This window comes from Apodemus sylvaticus, chromosome 4 (assembly GCF_947179515.1).
Source record: "Apodemus sylvaticus chromosome 4, mApoSyl1.1, whole genome shotgun sequence".
NCBI lineage: Eukaryota > Metazoa > Chordata > Mammalia > Rodentia > Muridae > Apodemus > Apodemus sylvaticus.
In genome coordinates, this window is record NC_067475.1 from 67,440,626 (window position 1) to 67,446,942 (window position 6,317).

Genomic DNA, 6,317 nt, shown 5'->3' on the forward strand with positions numbered 1-6,317 from the left:
AAAACGGTATTAATAAAACACGGAGACAATATTATAGGGTAGCTATTCTACCTCACAGAAACACACGACTGGCTAAAGAAATTCATACAAAAGTGACTGCAGCATAATTCTCAGTCAGAAAATTCCAGAACCAATTTAATGCACACAGTATATAGAAAAAGCAAAATAAACCACAGAAACAAAGTCGTGTGGTAAGGAATCCGGGGACTGGCGGTGACAGTTTTGGTCTCTGAAGGTTTGCTCTCAGCTTTTTGAAAAGACCCAACGGGAGGTGCTCCAGTCACAGCCGAGAGGACAGTGATGGAGGGCTAGTATATCACGTGCCCTGGGAAAAACAGCATCTACAAGAGTGGGATAGGCCCACGCCTTCTCAGCAGTGGCCCTCATCATTCAACCAACCTAGCACTAGCCACTGAGGCCGCCTTCTGTACTACGGGCCGCTGGGAAGCATGGAAACCAGCATAGACCAGTAGGAGCCTCCGGTCCCCTAGACCACCAAGCTGCTGGCCTGTAAGGACCCCGTGCAGGTGCTCGGCAGGAAGCAGAGGGGCAGAAGGCCAAGGGCAGGGCAGGGCACTAATGGACTGCAGCTCCTAGCCCGCCCTGCTAATTGCTCAAGACCATGGGGCATGGCCGTTTAGTACTTAGTATTCTGGATATAAACCCTGTCGCTGGGCGTGTGGCTTGCCGTGATCGTATAGTGGTTAGTACTCTGCATTGTGGCTGCAGCAACCTCGGTTCGAATCCGAGTCTCGGCACTATCGTCCTTCTGCCCAGCGATCTTTTGTTTCTGCCTAGACACAACAAAATGAGGATCACAAAGGCTTCTCATTTAGTTCCCCATTTCTCACATGTATTTGCCACATCTCCGCTGCTTTGGGATATGTGGAGTCAGGAAGACCTTTCACAATTTTTATACTAAAATACAATGATTAAAGATCATTTCCCTTAAAGAAAAATACACAGCTGCTTACTGAAAAAAGTGGTCCACACTCAGGATCGTACAGTAAATCACTCTCATCCATGCATATAGATTGATGTATTTTCTCTTTCTTACCTACACTAAAAGCCTTCCCTTCCTCCTAACCATCCCGTGCCGGGATTACGTTTTCAGTTCCCGTACTGGACCCCTTGGCATTCAGAACTCACTGCGATGTGCCTGCCTCTGCCTCAGCCTCTTGTCCTGACCTCTGGAGCACTTGAGGGCCTGTGCCATTCCGCCCGACCTAAATTTTATGCACTAGTCACGTGACTGCATGTACTCCTCCCTGCCACATCACTTTCATGCATTTTAAATCTGTGCCTGTTGCTGTGGTTATCAGTCCTTCATTTGCTGCTTTTGTGCTGTGTGTGTGTGTGTGTGTGTGTGTGTGTGTGTGTATGTGTCTGTGTGTGTGTGTCTGTGTGTGTGTGTGGGGGGGGAGCAAACACTTCTGAGGCCAGGCTAACATACAATAAAAGAACATGGGTGAGGAAAACCCAGGATACACAAGAGGAGGACAAGGATGCCACGAAAAAGACAGCGACGGGACCAGGGCTGGGCTGGGCTCCTCTGCTGTTCCTTCTCAGTAAACGAGTCTCAGTCTAGTGACAGATGTGTCCTTAGTGCACTCTGCTCTTCTGGAACATAAAAATCCAGACACTTCCGCCAGGGCATTCAAGACTCAGATCTCCAGCTGTAGTAGTTAAGGAGCTAGGTAGGAGATACTTACAAAACGCTTCTGAGCTCCCCTCTCCTCCGTGGAAGCCGTGGGCAGATTTCCATGGGAGATCTGGGGCCCTCTCCCTGTCTTTCCTTTCCATGCCTTAGATGGCCAGGGACTGAGCATGCCTAGACCATCCCTCCCCCATCCACCGAGGATATAAGCCACGGCAAAGAATTTGCATCATCCTTCAAAACCTTAAACTATAAGATGACTGCCCGGAGCCAGGGTACGGCTTTCTGTTGTTTTTCGAGACAGGGTCTCACTATACAGAGATCCACCTGCCTCTATCTCCCAAGTATGGAATTTGAAAAAAAAAAAAAAAAACTTACCTAGTAGTCACAAGAATGAAACGGAAACACAGAGGCGGACAATAGATAGTTTCTGCAGCTGAGTTAGCCCCAGATAACCCAACTGCCAACTGGTACCTTCCTAGCACCAGCAGCCCATAATCACAGGAACCCCAGTTAGCCAATCAGCCTTGGTCCCCTGTTCCCCTTGTTGAAGACACGCTGTTCCTCGTACATCAAGAACACAGAATGGTCTAAACAGAGGCAAGGGGCTGGAGAGATGGGTCAGAGAGTAAGTTCAGCTCCTAGCACCTACACCAGGCAGCTCACAAGGCAGCTGCCTCAGGAGGCATTGGCATTAGTGTACACACACCACCAAGCACCGGTAATAGTCTGACAGACAGACAGACAGACAGACAGACAGACAGACACACACACACACACACACACACACATAAAAGAAATCAGTGTTTTGTTTTACTTTTTAAGGAGTGAGAAGCGGCAGATGAAAAAGGTACTTTAATTAACCAGAAATTGCATATATATTTTTAAAACCCCACTGAACATATTCCTTCCTGGACAGCCTGGAACTAACTATATAGACCAGGCTGGCCTCAAACTCCTCACACAAATCCACTTGCCTCGCTATTTTTCCTGAATGCTGAGTAATGACTTTCTCCACCTGAAGGTTCCAGTGTTATATTGAATTTTAGTGTGAGGAATAAGGAGAATTATTACAGACGGAGTAGAACATGACAGATGAAATCACCTAACAATATGGTTTCATTTTGTTCTGTATTGTGGTGGCGCACGCCTTTAATCCCAGCACTTGGGAGGCAGAAGCAGGCAGATTTCTGAGTTCGAGGCCAGCCTGGTCTACAAAGTGAGTTCCAGGACAGCCAGGGCTACACAGAGAAACCCTGTCTGGGGGCTGCGGGGTGGGTGGGGGTGGGGGTGGGGGTGGGGGGGGCGGGAGAGAAGTTTTGTCACTTATAAACCTGAGCAGCCTGGAACTTACTGTGTAGAGCAGGCTGACCTGAAACTCCCCCAAATCCACTTGCCTCTGCCAGTGCTGGGTTTAAAGCTGTGCACGGCCCTGCTGGCCATTGAGGCGTGCGCCTCTTGCATGCAGGGGCCGGAGGAGAGGGCTTATTGGATCCCCTGGACCAGGAACCCAGACTTGGGTACCCCTACGTACCAATGTCCCAACTCAGTGTCCGTTTCGTGATGTTTCTGTCGAAGAGAACACAGAGAACGACCGGTAAATAAATCAAGAGCCCTTTAAAGTACGGCGGGGGAGACCACACGCGGCGGGCGGGCGGGCAGGTCGCAGCGGCGCGGGGAGACCCCTGGGCAGGGCTGGCTCCCGTGCGGCCTGACGCCAGTCTCCGACGAGGAGAAGATGGGCGTCCGTCGGTCGGCACCCAAAAGAGTGAGCCCCAAGGATGTTGGGACCGAGGGGTGGGCAACGAGCGGCTGCTTAAGGGGTAAGAGATGGTGCAAGATGATTGGTCTCTGGCCCTTCAACGGCCGAGCACTGCACAAGCGAGACAGTTGCACAGACCCCAGGACCGGGCGGCGAAAGGTAGGGAGGTGACGTCACTCCTGGGAGCCTGGCGTGGGCGTGGCTTATGCAGATGAGGGTCGCGCAGGGGCTGCCGCGTCCGCAGCCGCCGGGGGAAAGCGAGGAATTCCTCCGCGGCGTGGGAGAGAGCGCGGGTCCCCACGTGTGAGCGGAGCGACGAGACTGAGCGTGAGACGGGGGGAGGCCCGCGATCTGGCGGGGCGAAGTGACCGTGTGTTAAGAGTGGAGGGTGGGCGGGTGTGAGTCGGGACTGTGCGCGGGGAAAGCATACTTACCTGGCAGGGGAGATACCATGATCACGAAGGTGGTTTTCCCAGGGCGAGGCTCACCCATTGCACTTGGGGTGTGCTGACCCCTGCGATTTCCCCAAATGCGGGAAACTCGACTGCATAATTTGTGGTAGTGGGGGACTGCGTTCGCGCTCTCCCCTGGTTTTCGTGGTTAAAAACAGCTTGCTTTCTTCTTGATCCTTAGTTGTTTACTTAATCTTCAAGGTGGTGAAGAGATCTGTTGCGGTGTAGGGTTGTTTTTGGCACTTTGTTTTTCAGTCTAGCCTCGTGGCAAGTCATCGGATGATCCATTCTTCCTGCCATCCTTCCATTTTTTTTCGAAAGGTTTGTAGAAAGTGCCTGTTTTTGCCAACAAAATCAAGCAGAACGATGCTTTAGGGAGTTAGGTTGGAAGCCTACTTAGAAGGCCGCTGAAGACTTATTTCACCTCCGAGTTTTACTTTCTTAATGCCAAACAGCACCAAAGGAACCCAGCTCTCAACACTGGGGTTCGAATATCAGCCGCTTCCTCTTGGTTCCAGTGCTGAACATGCAACAGACCGGCACCGCTTTTCAATAGGTGTTTTAAAGCTAATACGTGAGTCACCCCGCATAGTCTTCCCCTTGAAGACAGAAACGCTGCTAGGACGCGATTCTTCCTTTGCCCATCGGGGTTTTGTTTTTTGCTCTCTTCCTTCCTCCCTCCCTCCCTCTCTCTCCCTCTCGCTCTCTTTCAATACAACACCGTGAGTTTATTGTCTTCCTAACACAGCTGGTTTCAATCAGCATCAGCTCGGTTCAAAACGCTCGAGTCTCTTCCCTAGCTATCCGGCCCCCGCCTCCTCCGCACCCCGCGGGGGGTCCCCCCACCCCTGTCCTCCGCTCCCCGCCCCTCGGCGGTCCCGTCCTCCATCTCCCTCGGCGTCCGGCCTCCCTGAGCGCCCGCCGCGCACCGCGCAGAGAGGCTGCGGCCCACGCCCGGGGTGACCTGCCCTGGCGCGTCCGCGCTCCGGGTCTACGAAGGGCCGACCCTAAAGCGCACTTGGGCTGCTTCGCGGAGCCCGGCTGGGCGCCCGGGCCGCGACCCCGCCAGCGTGGGGCCCCCACGGGCCCCGATCCCCGATCCCCGGCTGGCGTCCGGGAGGCGCGGGCTGCACGGTCCCCGCGATCCTCGCCGGTGTTGCCGCGGCGGAGCCGGCCGCCTGAACAAGAAACCGGCGGGACCATCTCACCACCGTCTCTGTGGCGCAATCGGTTAGCGCGTTCGGCTGTTAACCGAAAGGTTGGTGGTTCGAGCCCACCCAGGGACGACACATAGCCGAGCTTTACCTCGGTTTTTAACTGCCCGATTACTGGACAAGTTCGTGAACCCGGGAAAGGCACGTTCCTCCTACAGCTACCGAGGAATTCCGCAAGCCAGAGAACAAGGACTTTACCTTCCCTGTCGGCCGGTCACAGGTCATTTGTCGCCTGACCCTCTGCGTCCCACTTTTTATTGTTGGTTGCTGTTTGGAAAGAGCAGAACCTGGGGCAACGCCCATCCGTGGACAGCCCTCCCCACCCTCCACGTCTTTGGTGTGTTTGGGAATCCTCTCTTAATTAAAGGAAATTATCGGCAGGTCGCCAGGTTTTATAACACAGAAAACGCTATAATGTGGCCCTTGCTCCACCCTACGGGGCGTGGTTTTGAAGTGTTGGGGAAAGTAGGACGTTCACACCTCGGGCTCGCTCCGCGGACCGCCGCCCCGACCCCCTCCCCCGGCGCTCCGGGAGGACCCCACAGCCGTTCGCCCCGGCCCGAGCTGCTCGGCCACCGCGGAGAGGACGGCGACGGACCGCGAGAACGGCCTCGGCGCACGGACTTCACCCTCCGCGCCCAGCCGAGGCGCGGGCGCGTGCACTCGGCGCGCCCCCGACGGCGGGGACCCGCCACGGCTGCGGGAACCACAGGCCGGCCCGAGGATCCGAGACGGGCGGAGGCCGCTCCGCCGGGGCGGACGGGCGAGCGGACGCGGACGGCGGCGCGGGACCCGGCGGGACCGGACTGACTGAGCCCGCCCGACAGCGCCAGCACCGGGTGAACGCGCGTCACACACCGCCGGGCGCGTGGCTCGCCGTGATCGTATAGTGGTTAGTACTCTGCGTTGTGGCCGCAGCAACCTCGGTTCGAATCCGAGTCACGGCACGTCGTCCTTCTTCTTGCTCCACGTACACCACTCCGTCCCTCGTCTGCTAACAATTTCACAGTCTACCCCCCTTGTTTCCTCTCTCACCGGGGTTCTTCTATCTGGTACTTTGTTTTAGACATAAGCTTGTTTTGTAGTTTTCTTCTTCCCCCTCTTAATCGTCTGCCAACATCTTTCTTTTCATAGATTTATTGCTTTGTGAATTTCATATCAGACACCTCATTCAAACACGCCTCCAAGTCTCCGTGCATAACAATAGTAATAATTAGCCCCAAATTACAACG

The 6,317-nt window shown here is 54.6% G+C and overlaps 4 non-coding genes across 4 annotated transcripts; all 4 read left to right on the forward strand.

Moving 5' to 3' along the window:
• Nucleotides 1-686: 686 nt before the first annotated feature.
• On the forward strand, nucleotides 687-758 carry Trnah-gug (transfer RNA histidin (anticodon GUG)). The gene has a single exon. It is a non-coding gene; the product is annotated as a tRNA-His (tRNA).
• A 3,087-nt stretch (nucleotides 759-3,845) lies between these two features.
• LOC127683783 (U1 spliceosomal RNA) lies at nucleotides 3,846-4,009 on the forward strand. The gene has a single exon (XR_007977588.1). It is a non-coding gene; the product is annotated as a U1 spliceosomal RNA (small nuclear RNA).
• Nucleotides 4,010-5,083: 1,074 nt separating this feature from the next.
• Nucleotides 5,084-5,157, forward strand: Trnan-guu (transfer RNA asparagine (anticodon GUU)). Its single transcript has one exon. It is a non-coding gene; the product is annotated as a tRNA-Asn (tRNA).
• An 803-nt stretch (nucleotides 5,158-5,960) lies between these two features.
• Nucleotides 5,961-6,032, forward strand: Trnah-gug (transfer RNA histidin (anticodon GUG)). Its single transcript has one exon. It is a non-coding gene; the product is annotated as a tRNA-His (tRNA).
• The last annotated feature ends 285 nt before the right edge of the window (nucleotides 6,033-6,317 follow it).